Below are 25,730 nucleotides of genomic sequence, written 5' to 3'. Positions count from 1 at the left end.
TTTCTCAAAACAGTATTAACATAGCTGCATCTGAGCTGTGTCTACCGCATTCACAAATATTTATAACGCGCAATTTGGATCTCATTTTGCGATAACAAGCCTCATCGTTCATCTGAACTTCAAATCAATACCAATATAATAATGACAATATCATAAATAACACATCGGGCAATTAGGTAGAATCGTTTGCTCAAATGGTTTTGCACATCTGCGAGACACTCGTATATTAAAACCTTGAATACGCCACGTAAATTACATCGCCTGGGGAAATATCACCATAACAGGCATTTCTGTAGGCTCTGCCCTTTTTATTCCTTTCATAGCCCTTCCAAATTATTCGAAAACCTGGATCCTTCGATTCCGTTAAACGCCATGTGCGCATAACTTGCCTCAAATTTTTTATTTTTTTTTTTTTTTTATTTATTAAAATTACAATCAATTCTCGCGTTGAGAAGCTTGCCTCAAATGACCGCACATTTTTATCTTTCGTAAAGACTTATAGTATAAACCACGTGTATCTCGTGTCGTAAAGTCAGATACACCTACAATTTGGTTTGTCAGACAATTCCTGTCCACATTCTTGATAAATGATTTATGGAACAGTCGAAAACTCTCACCGGAAGTTCTTTACAATTACTCGGAACACAATTCGATGAATGAGCAGGCCAGGTAACAAAAAATTCTCGAGTGCTGTCACCCAGCTGGGACATTCGATAGTGTCGCATTGTAAACATCATTGTCCATGGACTGCCATAAACGACGCATAGTCCGTTTCGTTTTCATCGGACTTTTCTCGGCTCGTTTATTTTTGCATGACAATGTCATTATGTACGGTTGGCGAAGATCAACCGATATCTTTTCGTCACGCCATAGATACCCCTATTGTTTCTGACACTGCATAAGGCAACGAGCCGTTTTTTTCTTCTCTGCTCTGGCCAGTCCGACCTCCTCGAAGGACGACCCGTTTCACCGACCGAAATGAGCAACCGGCTGTAAAAGTGGACGTTGAGTCACGTCCTCTTTGCGTGTCATCTTCTCAGACAATCGCGTTTCACCCCGTTGTATAGTATTGTATACCAGTGGCGCACACCCGAGCCGGAAAATTCGCCCAGGAGAGAAAATGATCGTTGACAGCTGGACCGGCGCAAAAAGTGTTGACGACTGACACCTGCCGGTTTCCCGTGTGCCAGAACCGATGGAAAAAAGGGAACCAAGCTCGCGGTCCGTGATTTTCATCGCGTGGCGCTCTTGTTGCGTTCTCGAAGGACACCCTGTTTCACGTGTGGAAGCGAGGTCTGCTCCAAGTGACTTCAAGTGGAGAGGAAAAAAACGACGCAAAAATTATCGATTCGATACGGGAGGAACGGGATACTGTAGCATCATAAGAAGACACGTTACTGGAAATAATCAGGGCTTTACGGTTTCGCGGGAAAATTCGAGGGAACCGTAATGATGGTCAAGCTCGTACAGGTGTTGAATTTTAAAAGGCTGATTGAATTTTGTTTAGGAGGATGTAGGGTTTAGTTAAGATTGGATGGTTAGAATTTAATACAGGTTATTGAGGATGTATCAAAGATTTCTTTTTTCTTTCTGATTGATAGACCGATGTTTGAGGAAGTTTGAAGTATCGTAACTTTTGTGTGTGAAATTGCTAGGAGCGATTTAGAAATTGTGCGTACCGTTATGATAATCGTCTTAGATAATGTGTATACTGAAATCTTTTTAAACGCTGAACAGTTGGTTCATGCTTTTTAATTATATTTAATAATAAACTTGCAACGCTGAACCTTTTATTATTTTATCTTATGATCTTTGTGGTATATTATTTAGGTTAGTGTTAAGTAATCATACGTTTACGCGTGTATATTTATATACAGGATGTTGTGTATAAGAGTAAAAAATTTTTGTTCGGATGAAGAGCCCCAACATCAATTCCTTCGAGATAAAATGTAACTTTGCGAATGGTTCAACCATTATCGCGTAACGTGCTATAAATACGAATAAAAAAATTGATCGGGAAATATGTAAACTGATTAAGGAAATGTCAAGGAAAATGTTGTAATGAAAAAGTCATCACCGATATTAATGAGAAATTACGACATAAATAACATTTTATTTCCTGTTTATAGAAGGTTTGAAATGTGTCTTACTCCTATTTGCATATAATGTTTACATTATAAATTGTAAATGATAAATTATAAACGTGTTCTTTAATAATTCTGCTGTATTCCTCATTTTGATTGATATATTTATTGTTTCGTGTCAATATTTTACGAGTACCGAAGACTTTTAAAGTCTTAAATCCTTTTTTTTAACATACCGCGCAAAAAAGTGTATGCTAAGTATTTGCTCTGCCAAAAAATTCTACCAAATGTTCAAATCGGACAAATTGTGAATGTAAACAACTAAATAAAAAAAAAGTATTTGCTCTAGATACGGAACATGAAAATAATTTTTATCCACCTTTGATATCTTTCCATTTGTGATTCACATTTCTTTGAATTATAATCCACGCGCTTGGTTCGATAATTACAAGCGAAGATATTAATCGTAAATATTGCTTAAAACTGTTATCGAGCAGTCGTTTTATCGCTTCAGTCAAAATTAAATATAATAAAATTAGTCTTTATGTTTTTTTTAAACAATATGAATCATCTCTCGCCTTCGGAATATTTCGCGCGAATATTTCGTAGCATCAGTGTCTGTGAACATCAAAACAGCGGTGTGTTTTGTTTTCCTTATCCAGAAATCTGGCTTCGAACGAGCGCCAGGTAATATAAGGTAGCGGCTTAAGCCACCGAGGAATTTCAAATGGCCGAAACTCGGTCCGCTTTCAAGCGTAGGAGAATCCAGTATTTTCTTTCAGTTCCTTTTCTTCAGCTCACGCACAGGTCATGACGAGTTCAGATGTGTCCTGGCTCTTACCTTGCCACATGGCCACCCAACGTCTTCCAACGTTTTACCTTTACGAGTCCTCCTCGATTTATCGTCGTCAGCGCGCGAACCGTCGCGCCATTAATCTATTCGGTTTAGTCGCAGTTTTAACCAAGCCTCTACCACCTGTTGGAAGTCTTATTATTTTGCTATAGACTGTAGTCCCGCTACCTGTTGATAACGACATGCCTACAAAGTTACTCGTTCGCTCTAATATCTGATGTAGAGATATCCTAAGGTTGAACGTATATATTATGCGTTATCGCGTCTATCGATGGAAAGACTTGGGAAAAATGCGCCGAATAGCGAAAGATATTTGCTAAGACGCAATTAAAAACCACACAGGTCGTATTTTTCTTATTTTACAGAGGAATAAGTTTGAAATCGAATAGACACCAATTTTCATTTTGTGTTAATAATGACTCCATCATAATTAATACCATACCGTTTGATCCTGTATTAATTAGTAATGATCGTTGTTGATGAATTCTACATCAATCCAAAATTAATCTGAATTCCGTAACTTCTTTTTACTGATTTTTAAGTCATATACGTACATGATATTTTCATTCTTCTAAAGGTTTCGAAAATATTAATAGTCATAGAACGAATTATGTCGTTGTTTTGTTAAAAGACTTTCTGGATTTATTACTTGTCGCGTATTAAAAGATTCTTTGATTTAAATAGATACTATCTAGCTATCGAGTAATATAAAAATTAACAGTCAATAAAAATGAATCTATCATAACCTTCCTGTATGGGATTGTAATTATCATCGTAGACATCGAAAGAATGTCGACAATCGATTATATACTTGATTCATATTTAAAGTGCCTTTATGAAACGATATAAACTGCAGGATGTCAAAGAGCCAACTGGAATCTCACGACGATTAACATTAATTCCATTGACAAGTATTACCGCTGAATATTTTCACATATAAGAGCTACATAATACATCAATGACATGGAAGGCTTTGATTTCATCGAAACAAGAATTGCCCAACAATTCTAACAAACAGCAGCCATTGCCAGCAGTAACACTTCCCCCGCCAAATTGCTTAAAACATCATGCATCATATCCTTATTAAATATACCCAAACAGCTTACGAAATCCCAGTAGCCTAGCACGAAAAGTGAAAGAAACACGGTGCACGAAATGTCACGCGTTTCCTTCCAAATGTATCCAACATGAATATTCGTCGATTAATATCCAACAACCTATCCTATACATTACACCTTATATTTGCATCATCCTCAAAAAAAAAAAAAAGAAAAAAAAAGGTAACATCTCAACTGCATCTTATCATTCCTGTTCTCCAAAAATGCGGGGTCGACCCAACTTTCCCTCATAAATCCATCAAGCTCGAGAATCCACCTGAAGCTATTACCAGGCGCCAACTCCGCGACCTAAACACCATCTTAGTGATCAGGCACATCGACATTCCGTCTTTAGCGAGATGCAAGGGTTACCGGTTACAGAGGCGGAGAGAACGCGTTAGCGGTTAGCCAAGTCCGAATTTTCATTAAAAAAAGCAAATCCGCGAGGCGCGCGGTAGGCGTGAGCGGTTTCGTTTCACAGGCGGCCCTCGTGTACGCACTACCTGTTGCGAACGCGGACGAACAACGGACAGAGAGACGAGAGGCGAACGGGGCCTGACTTGTAAAAAAGCGAGAGAGAAGGTGCCGCAGGGTCCCCGTTCGTTCTTCCCTCGGCTGGAGAGCAGCGACGGGGTGGCGGGGGGCAGTCGGAAGGGTCCGCGATCTCTGGGTCCTCCAGCAGGGGCAAGGAGAGCAGTGGGACCGAAGAAGGGTCCACGGAGATCTGGTGGGGGCCCTGGCGACAGACTGGCGGCCGCGCACCTGCACTCGCTCGCTGAGAGAGCCGACAGTCAGGGCCGCACCTACCAGGACTCAGCTCCCCTTCCGCCATCGGCCCCGAGACACAAATCGGCCGAGTGCATTCTTCGTGTCCTTATCTCCCACGGAGCCCACACCGAAAAGGTCATGCATCCGATTTCATTGGATTATATTAACATTTTTCCCTTTTTTTCTTCCAGCATCGTTTGTTTATTTCTCCAGATTTTTACGCCTGTTTCAGCGACGATTTGATTGCTGTTTCGTCACGGTGTTTGGAAGGGTTGTAGATTCGTTTAGGTAGCCAATAGAATACCTTTGGCTCTGATAGAGTGATTTTGAGATTGCCGGATTGTAGCTTCAGAATTTTTTTATTTCGTCAAATCAATGATTTGTATCAATGTTGGGATTTCACGCTGTTTGAGAGGTTACTGGTTTGTAATATATTTGTTTATTACAGTATATTATTGAATTAATTGTTGTATCATCGTAGTTAGTTGAAAGATAAATTTGATTTAACGCACATAGTAAACAGCATCGCAGAAATAATCGGATAATGGATAAGTTAAATCTCTATGTTAATTTTATATATCTCAAATATATAAATTATACATGCGTGCGTATATTTTATATAGTGTCAATGTATCTTGCTTGTTCGGATATTTTCGCAATTTTAAATTCTGCCTTTATTTAGTTTATCGTTTATTCTGCGAAAACTACGTGCATTAAATAAATAAACTTTATGTCTCTATTAATTACAATAAGTGTTGTAATTTGTTAAAGAAACGATCAATTCAATAACGCTATTAGAAACAAACGTATGAAGCAATATTCTCTCAAACACTGCGGAATCCGAATATTAATGCATAAGAGTTGCTGTATTTGACAAATTTTGGTAGAGAGATTTTGGAGAAAAGAGCGAGCAATATTCAATTGTAGAAAATAGGTAGAGAAGTGAAGGTTTATCAGGAGCATATAGAAGAACTGCAGTTAAAGTATAATGATTCTTATAAGTAATTTACTTTAGAAATACATATTTTAAGCTATCCTCATTCTTGGAAATTATCGATACTGCAATTTTAATGAATATGTATTGTGGTTGTACGCGATACCGAGGCAAGGATATAATAATTTTTAAAAGCAATTTGTGTTGAAAATTATATTTCTTTTTTCGAAGGTTTTTCGCTCGTTACTCTTTGCTACGATTATTTTGTTTCTCTTTTTTTTTTTTTAATGAAAATGGACTAAAGATTACTATAATTTAGATACATGTTATTTTTGCGGATCACCGACTCTATAGTTTTCTTATAAATGAAGTAGTCGAACGATGCTCCGAGATTGTAAGGTGATCAAGAAATTACAATAATTTTGAGTACTTTGCGGGTACTCGTTCTTCGAGCGATGGAGTAACATACTTGTTACATAAAGAACGGGATAAACTTATTTCGATTACGAATAAGCATTAAATTAAAATGGAGAGAAAAAAGAAGTATAATAGCAGACTTCATTTACTTAAATTATGTCAAAGTCCTTGCAAGGTACGTAAAATCAGTTAAAAAAATTTCAAACAGGCGATCGATTTAATATTTATATATATACACATAAAGAAACGTATTTACATCTAGATTTAATACTTTTGCTTCAATTTCGATATTTATATTACTGTGTTACTTGTTATTTGTATTTCATTGAAACATAATCATTAATATTTTATTATAATAAAATATAATTTTAAACAAGAGCATATCGTAAATTGATAAAAGATTTCATAAGATTTAAAACACAATCATTTTATTTATATAAATCATTTTATTTTCAATCCAATGAATTAGCACGAAATAATGTTTGGTATTTAAAACGTCATTGAATGCAATCGAACATCGATATCAGCTTTAAAAAACCCTATTGTTGAACGACTTGTTTTCAAGCCATTAGTTGTTCCACATGTTCGAGGCGCGTTATCTTGAAAACATCCGGTGTTATTCCGAGTTTAATCGCCGATACTATCATTTTCTAGTTGAATAAAGTGTATCGAAGCGACAAAGAAACGAGCTTCATTCGTGAGCGCAACGATACATCGAGCGACCCGACTGAAAAGCCAATTTATCAATTACATACCTTCGTCGATAACCAGAAACAAATCCTTTACAATGAAAAAAAGAACAAGAATAAATCAAGACCTCGAGATTTATTTTCTCGCCGGTGATTCAACTTGTTAACAGATGATACCGATCTATTGCAACACGTAATATCGGTGCTACCTGCACGCAGGTTAAGGATATTAAATTTCATATATTTCAGATCGAACGTCGCTGTTCGAACGATAAATAAATCCTCGCCAGAAGTTCACGTTCAAGTTCCTTCTTCTCTTTATTTTTTTGGTTGCTTCTCTTTTGAAGTTTAACCACTCGTTCGTGTTCTTCGTTACACAATCCCGCTGTGAGACACGATAAATTAAACCGTGGATGTTTATGCAATTTCGTATTATTATATAAAAATAATGATTTATATAACTCGCTAAATATTATAACGACTAGATGTACTGTGTATTTTTCTGAAAGTTCTGAAAGGCCAGATTTTGTACAATTATACACAATCTTTTATATACAATTTTCTACAATGATAACTCTCATCAATCGGGGATATCAGAGAAATCAGAGATAGTTGAAACGTATGAGATATAGGTGATGTAAAAAGTGATATTAAAAATTGTTGAAAAGCTCAATAAATAAGTCTATGAGAAAATTAGTCGTCTTATTTTATAAGAATATCAAGGAGAAAGAATTTCTAACGAAAGCAACTTTCACAGACATTTTTAAGTAGATTGGCTGTTTGTTGAATATTTATAAAACTCTTGGGAAAGAAAAAGTTTTCAGTACTGGGAATCAGGCTGTAGAGGCTCTGGAGGAACAACAATGAAATTTAGTAAGAAAATTTAATTAATTACAAAATTAATTAATAAGGGAAATGAAACATTTTCAATATCAATGGAATAAATAAATTTCCAGATAAGCCGGCAATAGTCGTAACTATATTCAAGATTAAATTAATAGAAATCCCAGGCAAAACAATCGATTTCCTTCCATTAAAAGATCGAAAACGATAGAACTTTCGACTAACTTAATATTTTTGCAATTATGTATATCCTACACATTTTTTGAGATCTATTAACCAGCAATATAATCACATAATCGACAAAAACAAATAAATTTCGACCAAGTTACTTTTGGTCTCTGCGTCTTTAGTTGTAACATCTTTTGATCTTAACAGAAATAGAAAATGCATAAAAAATAAGGGATTCCTAAACAAAGGAATTATTACGTCAAAGAGATTCACAAATAACTAACAAAGTCGAATCACGTAGAATCAGATTAGCTTGCGCATGAAAATATGATACAAGTTACTTTCCACTGGAACGAAAGAATAATTTTAAAAACTACAGAATTTCTAAATAAAGAAACTTACTTAAAGATTGGGAAACCGAGTTGAGCCTTCACCGCCCAACGGGTTAAGTTTCCCATAAATATCTATAAGTTCCGCTGTTTGCAACGATTAGTAACAATTTTTCTAAATTTCCACTTGCGATGGTGCACGTGCAACGCACTCCCGCTCTTTTTGCCGCACGAAGAAATCAAACGAATTCCCTGTTTCTTCCGCTACTTTACGAGCCGGAACGCTACGAACCCCGTAGCTTGGCTCGATGTTTGATTTTACGTCACCTCGTTTCCACGTATCTTGTTTTCTCCTTCGTCGATTTTGTATCTTTCCTTCGTTCGCCAACAGCCTCGCATTTCCAGTCTGACGGAACGTGAAGCTGCTTCTGGACGAGGAACCCGTGTTGTCTCTTGCGGAACGAGAGAGGACAACCGGACGAGAAAGTGCCGTTAAAGTAATTACTAATCGCTGATTATGTTCCCTATTTCCGTTCCTCTTTGGCAACTGGCGCGTGAAACATTACAGTCGACGGAGAAATTCCACGTGTTTAGCGAATTCTCCTGGGTAAATTAACACGTTCTCTATTTTCTGGATTACCGGTATTCACGTGTCGAGATCCGGCTGGGAAACAGGTTATTTTGATACTTACACCGCGGATGTTTATGCGTCTTAGGGAAGTTTAAAAGTGCAGAAATCTATAGAATGCGCGTAATACACAAATACGTATAAAGAATATTCAAAGCAGTGTACTTATTAGAATATGTCGGATGGAATAAATTGCTAATTGCCGCGTTATCAATGATACGGTATGAATTCTTTAAAAGCACATTAAATATTAATAAAAGTCAAAATAAAACATCCCTCTTTATTCCGTAACTCGCGTGAACATACGTACCTTTAGTGAGAGACGAATATTTGGAATGTGTAATTGATTAATCGAGGATGGGAATTTGATGTTTGAGAGGATAATTAATGGAGCGACGAGTAACACGTTTTCGAAAGTAGTTAGGACAGCTTGCTGATTCGGTTATGGTAAAAGGCTGGTTATCTAACAATAGATAACAAAAATATGCGCAACTTTCTTCGGATGAATGCGCGTTAAGAATGCAGCACTATCATTACTTTTCCATAGTACTATCTCTCTACAATTACAAATGGGAAGGAAGCGTTCTCACGAAATAAAGAATATTTCATTTTTGTTTTAATAGCTTCTGACACTTCATGATCCTTTCTGGTATCTCTCTTGAACATTATAGAAAAATAGTAAATTTTATTTACAAGTTAATATAAAAGCAAACACAGCACGTGATGTTTGGCATATGTCATCACTTTTACTGCGTAGACTTTGTTCGTCGCGGAAAGCTCAAGATAGTACGAATAATATTCTTCTTGGTCCTTCCTGAAAACTTTGTTTGTACACACGTTTCCTTAGAACTGATATCTTTATTCCTACCATAAATTTTATTTTTATTGGCTATCGTAAACCATGTAGTATGAAACATATGAAAGGAAATAAATCATAATAATTAACGTACATATATTACACTATAATACGGTTTGGAACGTGACATATATTTAAATGCGACATCCAACATTCTTTTCTTTCGGTTTTCTTTTTTTCGATTCTCTTGCGGTATTCAACATATTAAAAAACAAGTCTGAGGACTGCCTCAGAATGTCTACGTGTAATTATCGCGAGTTATGAGCACAAAGAAAGATTTTCACATAATTATAATAAGGAAAACATATTCTGATTCGTTTAATTCTTTGTTACAGTAACCAACAAAAGAAAAAAACACTGATTTATTCGATTAATCCCAAATAATACTTGAAGTACATCATGATAACTAGTATCTGATAATAACCTGATGAAAGCCATTCCAAAATCCCAAATCAACAAAGATAATAGAGAACAGAGATTTTTTCAAACAGCAATATAAAAGTTTCTACGAAACGAGAAAGACAATAAGCTCATAGTTTACTAACGACTTGCCAATAAGTATACCGCGTATTTCTATGCGAATTCATATCTTTGAACATATAATTAAAAAGATAGAACTTGGGGAAAATTCACGGCAAGCTTTACCCATCGCGTCACAGAGAAGGATATTTCATGGACGCTTCATATTTTGTATATCTTATTTATTTTTTCATATTATGCGCATTCCGTGGAATTTTGCACTTTCAAATTTCCTACGTATAAATGCATAAAATTCCGCAGTCTATTAATAAGGTTCGTACGAAGGATCATCGACATAGAGGACAACAGGGTCGTTACTACGACGAGAACAGAGAAAATGATCGTAAATTATGATACTTAATTAACGTAATCGAAGCTTTACGAAGTTGTTTGAATCGCCACGAATACATGAACCAGCAGCTCCTACGCGTGTAAGTAGGTAGGCCGCGCTGATAAGGCTTATCTAGCGCGCGCCACGCCGTAGCTGAGTTTGCATATCAATGGGAGTTCTTAAGAATAGACACTCGCGTGTCGCATTCAGCCGGCACTCACGCGCGTTAATTCGCGCGATTACAAGCTGTTGTTGACTTTCAGTCTCGCGTTTCTTTCGGTCCGATTGCACGAGCGCCATTCCCAGCAGAAGGGAAACTTCGGAGACTGTGAAATAGTTACGGTGCTAGCGTGAGAAATCGGTGAAATTCGTTCTTAACTCGTTGAATTATGTTCTTATTATGAACATACAAACGTCCCTATCAATCGTTAACGTTGTTCTTCTTTAATATAGCGTGGGAGAAGTAATTTTTTGATAGAAAATAAATAAGTCACTTGGAAATTAATTAATTTAATTTTCTGAAGATCTCTTAACTTTCGTATAAGGATACACGATTAATTCAGACATGTTCAAATTTATCTGGTATTTTTGAAATAACGTAGTTTTTCTTTCGTGTAAGCTGAAAATCTACCAATTTACTGATTAAATTCTGTATTAGCTTGTTTCTTAAAAGATGGCTATCTTTCTAGAATGGTGTTGGACAGCGAATAGTGTTGAGAAATCGCAAAATAAAATTACAAGTAAATTAAGCATGATAGACACATCTGGGTTAACGTTAACACGCGATTAACCTCGATAAAATCAACTAACTTGGCTTCTGTGAGGTTCAAATAGAAATTGTTTGAAAAAAAATTCATTTCTAAATGAGAAGGATCGGTAATTCGAATAAATCGGACGTAATCTAAGTCCTCTACGCTACTTTTTACGACCTTCTTCCAAATGAAAATATTTTTTAAATCTTTTAACACTTTCGGTCCGAATTTCAACTATTCGGTTATCTTTCTTCTCTTGATGGCTTTCCGATGAAACAGGTGGTTACTGAATAACATATACACATACCGATGTAACACGTTGTACAGTATCTATCGATACTATTGATCGAGTATTACTCTGTGACTTATCGATCTGTTGAAATCTCTTAAACAGTCAGAATCTTAGAAAGCGAAACGGAATATTAAAGTCTCGACAGAATCTTTGTCAGTGGATTCGCTTTTACTGACTGACTTAGAAAGTAATATACATAATTTAAAGCTAATTTCCCGAGGTTTGAAGACTATATCAGACTATTTTCACAATCACTTCGAGAAAGCGATCGTGAAAGTAGTCCAAGAAAAAGTTTAACGAAACTTAAATCTATCAGCCGCTTTACATTCCACTGACAAGTGACAATTAATTCAAAGATTTCTAAAAATATTGTCCAAATTTCGAACTCATTAACATAGAACTTAAAATACCCCTAAAAAAAAAAAAAAAAAGAAAAAAAGGAAGAAAGATCACAAACTCCGTCCCAAGCCCATCGTCAAGAATTCCAATCCCATCGCAGAAACATCGCCGTGAGACGCTTATGAACACAGAAACAGAAGCAACCCGTGTACATTTTCAGTTCGAATTTCGCCAACACGTGGCATCCTCACAGGTGTCGTTCTATTCGTCGTTCCACGTTAAAAGTTGCAAATGAATTTTCTAGTTATCGGCTGCACGGAAACCGTTATAGTCTGGAGCGTGGGATTATTGTTCGAGTGGACGTACTTATATGGCCTCGCTGTTATTCTTAATACGACGTTGCATCTCGTTGGCGATAAAAACGGCGAGCGTTCGCGTTAATAAACAATAATGACACGTTGAACCAGTTCATGTCAGGCCATGAGCCGCACGGTAATTTGCATTTGCTGTAATTGCGATTCAGAGCGGCGCTCGCCGCTGTTCCAAGCCAAGCCTAGCCCGTCTATCGGCGTCGATTTTCTGTCTTACGATCGCGGTACCCGCGTTTTCCGACGACATTTCAACGCTTTCGAGCGTTAAATTTTCATGCAAACTGCCCGCGCCTGTAACTCGAGCTGGCAAGGATTCTTGAAAATGTGATTTGTCCGTATACACTCGTACTTTCCCATACCGATCATGGTACAAGAGCATGGTTTACGAGCGCGGCTAGGGCATGTTTTACTCCGCCTCACCGGTAAGAACCGGAATGAGAGTTCGTTAACGCGAATTTATTACGAAAATTGTTTATAGGCTTTAATTATGCGATTGCAAGAAGTGCATTAATCGTTATAGAGATTATAAATACATACAAGGTGCTTATTATCGTTCACGCTGTTAATCGTCAGCGTTCTTTTTCTAAGTGGTAGAAAAACATTTGTGAAAAACACAGAAGAGGATAAAGGCTTGCTATTTCGAAATGCGACAAACAGACCTTTTAAACATTTATCGCGACTTTTGCGTGATAACGAGGCTACGAATATTACGATTTCTATTATGAGCTTTACGCTGTTTACGACTTTACCAACTATTTCTCTAGCGTTATAAAATTATTTACGTTTGAGGAGAATATGAAAGAATCATTGACATATATGTATAATTGATATGTATATGTATATTTGATATAATAATTAACGTAATACTTAATATATATGTATTTCTTTTCAACGTCATGCTAAAGTTTTTTTTTTAAGTTATCGAATGTCTTCTTACTCGTTGAACGCGAGGACATAAAAATTCGAAGACCATAGCAGTGATCAACTGGTAGCTATAATTCTCTCTTTACATTACTACACAGTGTTATTAGCGTTAATTAGCGAACATCGTGTGTATTTATAGATGAAAAATAAATAATTAGTTTCCTTTTTATCGATAGATGAGCAAGAGTTGGAGGATGATCGTGATTATACGATACGGAGAAGATTTGTCGAGTCATCGAGCCTATAATTAATAGCTTATTAGGAATTATTACGTACGATGGAAGTGTCGAGAAAGGAACGAATTTTAAGATCGTGATAAAGATAGTACTTCGATGAAGCGGTAAAGCACTTTTTGTTCGCCTCCTGGTAGTTAGCGGATCGAGCCTTAAAAATTATTTATGTCGGATAATTAAAATCGAATGAAAACGAGTCGCAGTAAACCTTGTAAATAGACGTTAATTTCTGTCTGCGAATCGATGAACAGTTTATGTTACGATGTCTGATGACACGAGCTTATAAATGGGATAAACGTTTGTTTTTGAGTTACGACAATTTGATTTTATGTTTCGCTTTTGAATCCGCATCGTAGATCATCGTATTTATTTATACAGATAAAACTCAATGTTTTCTGAGCATATTAAATTTTTTTATCTCTTCGTACAGAGAAATTTATCATTTTCGAAAACGTATGCAACAGTCCTTTTGCAAACATTTCGTAAATTGTAAACGTAACTCAAGTACAGTATATAATTTTGCAAACGTAATAATATAATAACGTCAATTTGCAATTGTAATTTCAGTGCTATTTGTAGACGCACGCTTGTTGTTGACTTTAAAATCCTGACCTTCGAAACTTTTCCACTCTATTCCGCTCAAAATTCATTCTACGTAATTAAATTATATAGTATAGCGAGTACTTTTAAATATTTCCCTCACTTTGCTAGATCACAGATCTTTACGAGCATCGAATTTGTTATTTGCCAGATGTTTAAGGAAACGCTATGATTTAAAAATTACGCCTCAAGTTTCTCCATTTTTTCCCATAATAATATCTCAATTGCATTATTAAGCGTCTATAATTTCGTGCGACATAGATCATACATCCATATTTCCTAAATCATATTTTATTATGCTCATATGTAGCTGTATATCATTACTTACATTTTACATATTGCTATATCATTACACTGATAGCGAGCGATCTACATCGTAATTATTAGTCTTTGATTTTCAGATCAAAGTGAGAGACCGTAATGAATCATAATTTGCCTCTTGCAAGCAAGTGAAATTCCAATGTTACAAACAATCAATCTCTAATATAAAATTGTTATAATTTATCATTTCTAAGATGGTAAACGCGTGGAAATGGAGAAACCTGGCCGACATGGTAGCGCGTTGGTTTTCGAACCTTGGGACGAAAGAGGAAGCAAAACACGCGGGTGACAGTCATAAAAGGTCGTTCATGAATATGCACGACGAAAACTCAAGAAGCGAAATGAGTAATAGGGAAGGTATAATGAGATGCTGATTATGATGTAAGCGGTTTATCCAGGTATAATGATTCGGGGAGCAGATTGTGACCAATGAATGCCTTCACTTTCTACCTTTACACCGATTGTACGCGGCATTGTCGACCAATGCAACACGATTGTTCACGACTCTACCGATGTCTGACCTTTTGCACATGATATTTATAAGATTTGCTGCACGAGACGACCGTGACTTTAGGTGAGGTCGTTATGCAAATTACGCGTCCTTACATTTATTATGCCTGCTAAGTAAGTACGAACGTCGAATGGGATTTTAGAAAATGTATTACGTTGTTTGAAGTCTCTTTTATTTTGTTGTTTGAACGTTTTTAATTATTTTTGGAATGTTCAGATTGATCAGAATTATCGAACGAGCCAACGATTTGGCAAGTTATCGCTTTCTGCTAGTGACGCGTACGACGCGTTGATTCAATTTTATCTTAATTATTGTTGCATTTTAATTTTAAATACCTAATAACGTCGACGTAGTTACTATGTTTCGAAATTTAGACGTTTCGACGATAGGGCAATAAAATAGCGAACAGTTTACGTTAGAGCGAATACTATTTGAAAAATAATATTTTATTGTTTGTAACACGCATAAACAATATTATCATATATTATTATCAAATGTTATTTGACTAAAGATGAAAATTGGTGAAAAATATATATCGGAAGAAGGTAAGCGTTAAAGGGTATTTTGTACAATATTTTATTCGAAAGATATTTCAAGAATTTCTGAATCGAGTAAAATTATACGACGAGCGATTTAAGTAGCTTACAGAGCGCTTACTTTTAATAGGATTTTATTTGGCAACTATTTTGAGAACGGGCTTAATTAGAATTATTTAAGAGACGAATAATTTTGTAGACAATTTAAGTGGATTACAGGGTACTTTCGACAAGCGAATTTTAAGCAATTTATACGGTCGTTTGATAGAAGAAAAAATAATTCCAAATATAATCCGCTAGTGTCTAATAATTCTTGCAGAGAGATATTGTGGGAAATGTCAGTTGACTGAACTTAAGAACAGATACAGACAAGCTATTGTGTTGGCAACTAAGTGATTGCGGATTTTGTCGATACCACGTAATGACAAAATTCGCAATCACTTAGTTGCCAACACAATTCGTGTACTGTAAGTTGAAAGAATCGAAGGAACTTTTGACAATATTTTATGTTCATCTAGCTTAACAGTGATAAAGATTGTGCACGAAGAAGTTCCAAAAATTTGTTCATCGACGATTAAAAGCAAAATGGAAGAAATTTCTTCTATTTGAAAATCGATCGTCGATTAACGTGCGATTTATATTATCGTTTATTACTAAGCCATTACGATCGATAATTTTGTTCCGAATTTAACTTAAACTCTCTGAATAAAGTTCAAATAACGATATAATAACGAATAAATAACGAATAAGCGATTGAAATTTTTATCACGTTGGCAGGAAAGTTTTTAGACAAACAGGAAGGAAGCACTCGTATTTCTAACTGCGATAGGAAAAGCTGAGCTCCGAAATAAGAGCAAAGCTAACGTTCAGCATAAAAGAAGCGGTCTCTCTTCTATTTGACGTAATTACGACGTGAAAATTATTTAATGAAAAAAAAAAATCTAATCGCACAATTGTTAGCTTGAGAATTATTTTTCACAATGGAAATAACCGTACTTGAAACCATTTTTATAACTGTTACTTCCCCAAGTTAAAACACCTGTTCGCCTCTAACATTATAGTAATTTTATATTTCTAATTAAAATCTTACTTGAGTAAAAAAAAAAAGAAATAGATTCAAACAGATTATAATTTCTTTATGCTATCGTGAAATGTTTAATTTATTTGAAATATTTAGTCTATTTAAATGTAATGTTTATTCATTACAATAATTAAATGTTGGCTTTAATATCTTTCGGTACTATGAAAATCGTAAATATCATAATAAATTGCCAATTCGAAGATAATTATTCTACCGAACGACTTTTATAGCCAGATACTGCTGATTTTATTTAAAATATCAACGAAGTTCGTTTTGAGATTAAGTTTCATTTAATAACATACTGACGAGTTATATCAATATGTTTTGATTTATTCGTTGAATTACTCGATCGGTTAAGAGAAATGATTAGAAATTAAGACACGATTAAACGCGCGTAAAAGCGTATAATTATATCGTTTAATGTGTTAACGTGTCGAAATATACAACATTTGATAAATTTTCTGATAGTCTATTGATACAACCATTCGACCGATTTAATTTATTCTTGGCACAGAATTGTCACGCGTTTAACAAGAACGATAACAGTACGCTTATAAGATTTGTGGTACAGTGACTTGGATTTGCATACTGGGTCGACGTGATATCTTAATCGTACTTCACAATAAGCGTACTTAAAAGCTGCGACTAAAATTCGCTTGACATTCGACACATAGTTTCATGCGACTTACATATTCGTACGATAACTATAAATAAACTGAACAGGAAAATGTTTGCATTTTAAAACTGCTTCGTAGTTATTTACACGTATGGCTACCTTGTTTGTCGTATTGAATGTAATAAAAAAGTGCAGATGTATTTGAAACAATTCTTATTCCGTGCTGGCAATGCATTTTTGCAAATTTCACGATTCTCTGTATATACTAATGTATTTATTTGTTTTATTTTTGTTTTATGTTTATGTATGTTTTATTTTTATTTTTTTTTATGTATTTAATGTATTCATGTACTCGTGTATAATATTTAGGTACTTAATCCGATTTAGATTATTTTCTCGCCACAAGTTTTTACTTTGATATTCAATATTGGAAAATTTATTACGAGTATTGTTAATTATTACGAGCAAAATGTAATGTCCGTGTTTTATTGTGCTAAATAATTAAAAAATTGTAAACGCCATTTGAATATTTTCAATCGTTTTTGTCGACAAATTTTCAATACTCTGAAAATATTCTATCGAAATGTAAATGAAGAATATTCCATTTTTCGCAATAGGAAGCTGCTAAAAAATCGTAATTAAGCGAGTTACGATAATTCAAAATTCTTACACTGATAGTATATTTCTGATAATTCCCAACAGGATAATTTACGTTCTAGAAATCAAAATCATCGAGTACACATGCACGCAAACATGTAGTATTAGATGTATTTTGATATCATTTATCAACACGTGGACATTACCGAGCAAAAATAAACGATCGTTTTCGATTATCGCCCTCTTATGACCGGTACGAGTCATTAGGACCATAAAAAGAATTACTAAATTTCGATGCCTGATGCTGATAATTATGTACGAATCGGATAGTTAATGTAAATCCAATAATATGTGGCACATACGCACTTCACGCTGATAATTCCGTATCTTTTTATCTTTCCTGTTCAAGTATGAGACGTAAGAAATGACATTTTAAGATTATACTTATTGCATCATTACCAACATATTATGAAACACGGATTTTACGAATAATAATATTAACAAATCTGTGGATAACTTTTAATAACATCTTTTACAAGTTATTTCCAATTGCGATACGTTTTCTTCTCCTTTTCATTACGGAACGGTAAGACTTGTTTTTTCCATTTGTGTTCAAGAAATTTTTAGCATATGTTGTTCTTGGAAAACTCAACTACGCAGTAGGAAATCCGGTTAATTTTACGTACGTACGTACGCTGTTATTTATATCTACTACGAAAATTATAAATCGAACGTTTAATCATTTTTAAATTGAATAATTTTCAAAATAAACATGATTATTTTATTAATTTCTGGTTATGTACGCTTAGTCAGCCTATTCTCGAGAATACTCTGTATTTATGTTTGTGCACTAATATCGTTTCGTTGTTCAAATACAGTATGGATAACACACGACTCGTGTTTAGACAAAGAAGAAATTGAAAGATCAGACAACGATAATGGCGTGTAAACCTGATAAGGTCGGATAATTTAAGTACTAATGTACTTACTCAGCCAGACAATGTTCTGGAATTACCCTATATTAGTTCTGTGCAAATATCTGTTTCGAATTTTCTATTTTACAAGTAAGAAATTCTCAAATTTCCATCTACACCGCTATTATATTTACAAATTTTTCGAACATCGCATCTGACGTAGATTATAATAATGTATTGGGCTGATTCTTAAAATTTGTCTTCCTGCGTTAATTACAGTAATTTTGCATACTACTTGGAACAAACTTTTATCGATTTTTCGTAATTACCTTTTTTTTAATCACAAGAATTTAGGTTTACGCTCTTTGCGTAAATAATTCTTACAATCGATAAGGAACGTAATAATATGTATTAAATAATTACTAACACGGCTATTGATTAACATTATCTAATAAATGTTTGGAATTTAATTTCGCCTATGTACGCTTCACATCGCAAATCTAAATCACAAATTCCTAAAATAATATTGTATCTTTATTTGGCTTGATTAAATTTCGAAACGTGATTCGGTTATTTATTGGGAAATTAAATATTTTTAAACGCAGCTATATCGGAGAATTGATTTATATTCGACTAATACGAACCGATTCATTTTACAGATTGCCGATGAACCTATCGTTTAATTCATTTTTCCCGCAACCAATTCACCATTATCAAAATCATTAATCTTTTAGTTTTATTGGTAATTAAATTGCAAAGAGTCGATTGGATGTATCGTAGAGCATCGGGACGTGCCTCGTCGACAAAACGACGACGATACACGGGAATTGATTTTCGATTCAATCGAATGCAACTGCATGTTAAGCCTTTCTCGTAAACGTACATACGCATATCGGAATCGACGTAACGAGCTTCAGCTTGTACACAGTCTCTCGTAGAAAAATGAATTTTCCAATAACGATAGAAGAATAAGAACCAAAGATACGAAAATAAACTTTCGTACTCTGTTATTAATTTCGTTTATCTTTACGATAATCATAATTAAACTTCGAGAAATTTATGTTTCTATAAATATTAGGTTGTCCGAAAAGTATCTTTCTTTTACAGACCCGTCTTTTACAACGACGCATCTTCGTACAAACATGAAAGCTAATCTGTCGAACGTTGTAATCCTTATCTTGATAGAACAAAATGTATCACACGTAATTTGATAAAACAATATAAAACGGAAAATGTTGTGCATCCACTATTTCCTTATAGAACGAAAGAATCTTTTCGGACGACCTGATATATCTACCTTTCGATAATTTTCAATCAACTTCTATCCTCGATTTAATCTTTTTCGAAGTTTCACGATATTTTCCATTTCAACGTATCTGCGTTTTTTTTTCTTTTTTTTTTTTTTGTTTTGTTTGTTTAAGTTAACGTTAATCTTGCACCAGGTACGAGCTTGTTTCGTTGTTTCATTTCTAATTCGTTACGCTAAGAATTCTACGATTGGAGCGTACGGAAGCCACGTAGAATCGTGTTTCACGAGTTTTGAAATATATTCGCGATTTTAGGTGCTTCTGCACTCGAAGGCGACATTCCTCGATTGTGTGCAGTTAATACGACTCGAGGGAGCGATCGTTTCGTCTTTCGAACACGTGTGTTCTTATCAGTGGTCATTTTTTTCTCAGGACACGATAACAGTGTACTTGCAAAGCGTAATTTCCGTTCGTTGCTTTTCGAGGAAACTTCGCCTTGTGAAAATATATTATTCACGATGACGTACTTTCACAGTGAAACTTGTAATTCCGTTACTTTCCTCAGACCTGATAATTATTTGTAAATTTACCACTACGAATCTCGATACTGCGCAAAAGTTTTGTCATCTAAATTTTATCGTAATATTAGGAAATTCTTCCGACAAGTGTTTACTATTTTTATTCGTATTCTATCATCGTCCGATGTAATTACATTTTCATAGCGAGAACGCTTCTGTCTTATAAATCGCTGGACATACGCTTATCTTGAGCAAGACGATTATTATTAAAATACAGATACGACTTTTTCCATTAATTTTATTAGTTATCCTTAAGTTATTCACGGTTACAATTAAAGTACAAATTTTATATTATGAAATAGCCTATATTAGAAAATAAAGTTAGTATTTACGTTTCAAATATTAAGATTACGCAATGTTAAAAGTATCCACGTTGTAAAAATCAGTTTGCACGGAGTAGGCAAATGTTTGATGACTTATGGACGGCAGTGTGCCTGACGAAACTTGGTGCAGAGCAAATTTAAGAACGTTTATTTTCATTTTTATAAAAATGTCAATCCTCCAAACGATTTTCCATACGCCTTCGATGAAAATCGAATAATAAAATGTAAAAAACGGTGGCGAAAGAGAAAGGAATAAATCGAAAAGTAAAAAGAGAAGGAACGTCGCGAAATTTCACGAAACTACGAAATACGAAGAAAAGGAATTGAAAGTACCATTTTCCAATTTAATTCTTTCGTAACGCGAGCTCACGCGGATACAAAATTTCCAGCATACGTGAAACCGGAGAAACGACGAGCAGTAACAGTAAAATGTTCATTGGAAAATGATTCGGCTATGAATAAAGCCAGGAATAACGAATGGTCGTAAACTTCCACGATACGTAAGGTTCTTCCTTATCTTTTATTTCTGGCGTCGTTTTCTCTGCGTTTTGGCCAACATACAGACTCGTTCCAAGATATTTCAACAATAGTACGAACCGCTGAATTGTGACAATCGAGATTGAATCGTTATGTAATAACGGTGAAAATATCGTTTTTAAGTTAAAAGAGAAAAAGAATAAAAAAAAAAGGAAGAAAGAAATGCCGAAGAACAGAGTTTAACGGCGGTGTGCCGGCGTGAAAGGGGCTACGCGTTTCTGTGTTTTTGTAGAAACCGCAAGTGAATTCGCGGCAACGATCCGGCGCACCTGCGTTTCGTTTCGCATGATATCACAGCCATGCGATAAATTTTCATTGCCACGCGTGTAGGAATAAACTTTTATTGACCATTGAACGGTTTGAATTTAAACGCGCCGCCTGTATGCGCGGCTATCCGCATAAAGAACTGTGCGCGTAACGCGTATTCCCGTCTCTAAAGGACCATCTACCACGCGCGATCGTTTAAGAAACTTGTCGTTCACGTTTGTATTCACAATTATAATGACGTTATAGGTAAAAAGTTTGAAGCAGGGGAATTACAGCGGAGTTCATATCAAAACGTCCGTACGTTCCGAACGTTCTGCTATCTAAATATTTTATTATCCGAACGAAATGCCTCCTAGCGGATACTTTTAATATAATAATAACATTTGTTACAAATGTTATTATTATATTACGTGGTCAGTAGCAAAAGTCTACATACACCAACTGAAGTATCGAATATCACAGCTCTCATAATTGTTTCGGCACGTGAATACAAATACCGTGAAAATGTAACGCAATTTACTCATTTTCATGTTTATTAAGGAAAGAGAGTACGGTGAAAATATACATGTACATATATATATCTTTTCCTTAATAAGAATGAACATGAATAAATTGCAATTACGTTACAGTTACACCTTAACAATATTTGTCTTTATGTGCCAAAACAATTTGAATATAATATAATATACAGGGTGGTTGGTAACTGGTGGTACAAACGGAAAGGGGGTGATTCTACGCGAAAAAAGAAGTCGAAAATATAGAATAACAATTTTTCGTTTGAGGCTTTGTTTTCGAGAAAATCCACTTTGAATTTTCGCTCGGTACGCGTACACTTTATCACGTCTCGTCTCGCGTCTTATAACGGACCTCACAGTAGATCGTTGTCTCGATGGAAAAATTTAAAAAAAAAAATTGTTATTCTATATTTTCGACTTCTTTTTTCGCGTAGAATCACCCCCTTTCCGCTTGCACCACCAGTTACCAACCACCCTGTATATATATGTAAAATACAATGTCAAAAAAATGTTACATATACAGCTGTTATATCCTCGCGAGTGAATCGATGGAAATCGATGGATTTTATAATTACTCGCACGTAAAAGATGAACAATGTGACTCGTCATATTTCCTGCAATCTGTATTTATGAATATGCAAACATTTTTTTATAGAAGAAGAAGAGGAAAGAAAAATAGTCTTCTCTTCCTGTTTCAGGCTATTAAAAAAAAGGAGTAAATGACGAATACGTAAATTAGCCTTCGACAGTTGGCACGTACGCTTCGATGCATGATGTTTAAATTGGTATTATGACCATGATGTAATTAGTCATAGCAAAAAAAAAAAAAAAAGAGACAAGAAGAAGGACATCGATTGGTTGAATCGATTCGAGCTAATTTTTAAAGCTAGTTGAAGAACAGATTTCGAAGGCATAGGTATTGTCACGTGGCGCCAATTAGAACGATGTCAAGAGTATCCTGCGGTTATTGCGAGTCGCGTTATTCAAATGGATCGAAACGAGGATTTTCTAAACGGTTTACGTAAGATGAGTTTAGAGAAATATCTGCGTGTTAAGCCATTTGAATTTCTAACGAGAGAAGGCGCGACCATCATTAACGCGACACTAATTACTACGTGCGAAGTCACACCTGTCTAATGTGCTTGGGTCTACTTATCGAAGCAAAATCAGATGTAACACATCGGCTATTACTTGAATGAAAAATAAAAATAATATTTGTTACGGTATTTTTATAACATTGCATAATAAGATTCGACGAAATAGATAATTTCTAATGTTAAAAAATTTCTATCAACAAAATAGCTAAATTCAGCTAAATTAGTTAGTAACTATTGCTAGTTACTATATTGATCAGAGTATGATTATATCTGTGTAACGTAATACAGGGAATGGGATATCATTGATAGAATGGTAACTTATTTAATAATACAAATTTTGAAAAATTAAAAATAAAAAATTAGTAGTTATTTAATACGAACAAATTCATGTTGAGTATTATTAGATGTTATTATTTGAAGTTAGAGTACCTTTGATATTATTAAATAGTATTATCGTTAAATTAGGTTCATTCTAAAGTGATTGTGAAACAATTTTATCTATTATCGATATATACATATATAAGTGAAGAAACTCTTAAGGAGGGAATATTAGAATTTCCGAGAAACGAGCGACGAGGACTTTTCGAGGCCTTGATCGCAATCAAGAAAGATGCGTGTATGCATTCTTTTTCTTTTTTTTTTTTTTTTTGAATCGTCGATAGGAATCCGCCTCAGGATTCACATACGCATCGTGTCGTAATGTTTGCGATTTACCTTGAGGATTTGAAACGCGATTTCCGTGCCGTGACAGAAGGAATTTCCGTTCCGCGAACCTTTTTCCTTTTGCTACTCGATTATTTTTTTCGTAACAGAATAATCGATTGAATGCTTAAAGGATAAAGTGCAGTTACTACACTACCAATTTACCTTACGTAATTCAAGAATCGTTTAATTGAGCACTCGTGTTTGTAATCGTTTCTAAGGAGAACGAAATTTTCAGAAAAGGATCGACTAAAAGAGTTACGTTTGCGCTTACGATCGTTTATAATTATCTCCTTAACATTTGATATAAATATGGTTTTTATATTCGAAATCTTTTACGGAGAAAACTTCTAGCGAGCGCCATCTTTTGAAAAATTTCAGAAAAGTCCACTTCTGCTATGGACCAAGGAACTAGCGCTATCTCACGTGAGATACTGACATTCGATTGAAAAAATAGAAAACGTGATACTATTAACCTCAACATTTTTTCGTGAATTGAACACAGAATAAATTGTTAGTAAAAACGTAGTAGGGTATTCGATTTTTCATATCACAATAAAATATCATTTTTACAAAATCTAAAATCACGAACAAAGAACGGAATGAATAGATCCTTAAACGTATAATTCCGTTCCGGAAGCTCTAAAATTTAGACGTGCTTCGGAGTCTGCTCTACTCTTCACTGTTTTAGTGTTATTGCCAACGGTATCAATTTAGTATAAAATAAGACGGAATAGACGCGACGCATTCACTAATTTACTGCAATAGCACTAGTCAATGACGATAGTCATTATTCTAGCTTTTATATTTTTTATAAGCTAAAACAATGTTTACGCTTTCTTGGTATTAGTTTTTGTTCGAGAACCGTGTTAATTTACACGTATTAAGCTCCAGTTTATGAGAAAAATAGTTATACTACAATAGCTAAGCCAATGATAATAATTGCAGATTTCTCAGAAATCGTCTTTTAATCTTTACTTTAATCCTTATATATCCTTATATTTTATAACTTATAAATTTTCTTAATTTCATTTCAAGCATAAAACGTTACTCGACAATTACTTACTAAATATACAAGTCTAATATGTTTACACACGACCTTGTTTTATTTTCTAATATAAGATTATGTTAAAGTATCGTTTTAGTTCAATTATTCAATTAGTTAGAAAATGGGTAGAAAATGGAGTGATGGAATCCGATCATTATTCGTAGCACATCTGTTCGTGGTAATCAGAGTAGAAATAAAGAAATAGTTTATGCGATTAATAATTTCGATGATTCTGATTACGTGGTTAGAAAGGTAAGAGCGTAGTAGCTCTTAGTCAAAATTATTGTTTTAATCAATCATTAATCGGCACGTAATATACTAGATGCGAAGAAATTTTTATTTCCTCGTAACAACGAAGTATAATAATTTTCAATTTCATAATCATAAATATATACACAAACCTTTAGGTCGTGGGACACGCAGGTGTACTTCATGTCACGTCTATTCTGTTCTTCGTCTCAATTACAGTACTTTTGTTTCTAACTTCACCAACTTCCGTGTTTGAATCGAATATACAGTGGATTTCGTTTATTCGAACCTGTCACGAGGCAATCATAAATACTTCGTATAACTAAAATTTATACAATAAGAACTTACTGGTCCCCCTTACTACTTACGATTTCTCGTTCACATAATAGTAGTTCACGTTCAGATAAAGGAGTTCGATCCAGAAGTTTATTTAATCAAACACCGACTAAAATTTTGTTTAAATAAACGGACCGTGTTCAAACGAACTAGTAATTGCACTCGACGCAAAATTATAAATTGCAGGGGGCGTAATAAAAACCTTTTGAATGATCGGTACTGCAGAGC

General features: G+C 34.7%; 1 long non-coding RNA gene across 1 annotated transcript; it reads right to left on the bottom strand.

The window, feature by feature from the left end:
- Nucleotides 1–2,432: 2,432 nt before the first annotated feature.
- LOC117209754 lies at nucleotides 2,433–25,669 on the bottom strand. The gene is made up of 3 exons (XR_004487980.1): nucleotides 25,535–25,669; nucleotides 25,319–25,455; nucleotides 2,433–3,105 (listed from the first exon to the last, which is right to left on the bottom strand). It is a non-coding gene; the product is annotated as an uncharacterized LOC117209754 (long non-coding RNA).
- Nucleotides 25,670–25,730: the final 61 nt, after the last annotated feature.

This window comes from Bombus bifarius, unplaced genomic scaffold, assembly GCF_011952205.1.
Source record: "Bombus bifarius isolate JDL3187 unplaced genomic scaffold, Bbif_JDL3187 scf7180000008193, whole genome shotgun sequence".
Taxonomy (NCBI): Eukaryota; Metazoa; Arthropoda; class Insecta; order Hymenoptera; family Apidae; genus Bombus; species Bombus bifarius.
This window is presented reverse-complemented; position numbering and strand designations above follow the sequence as displayed.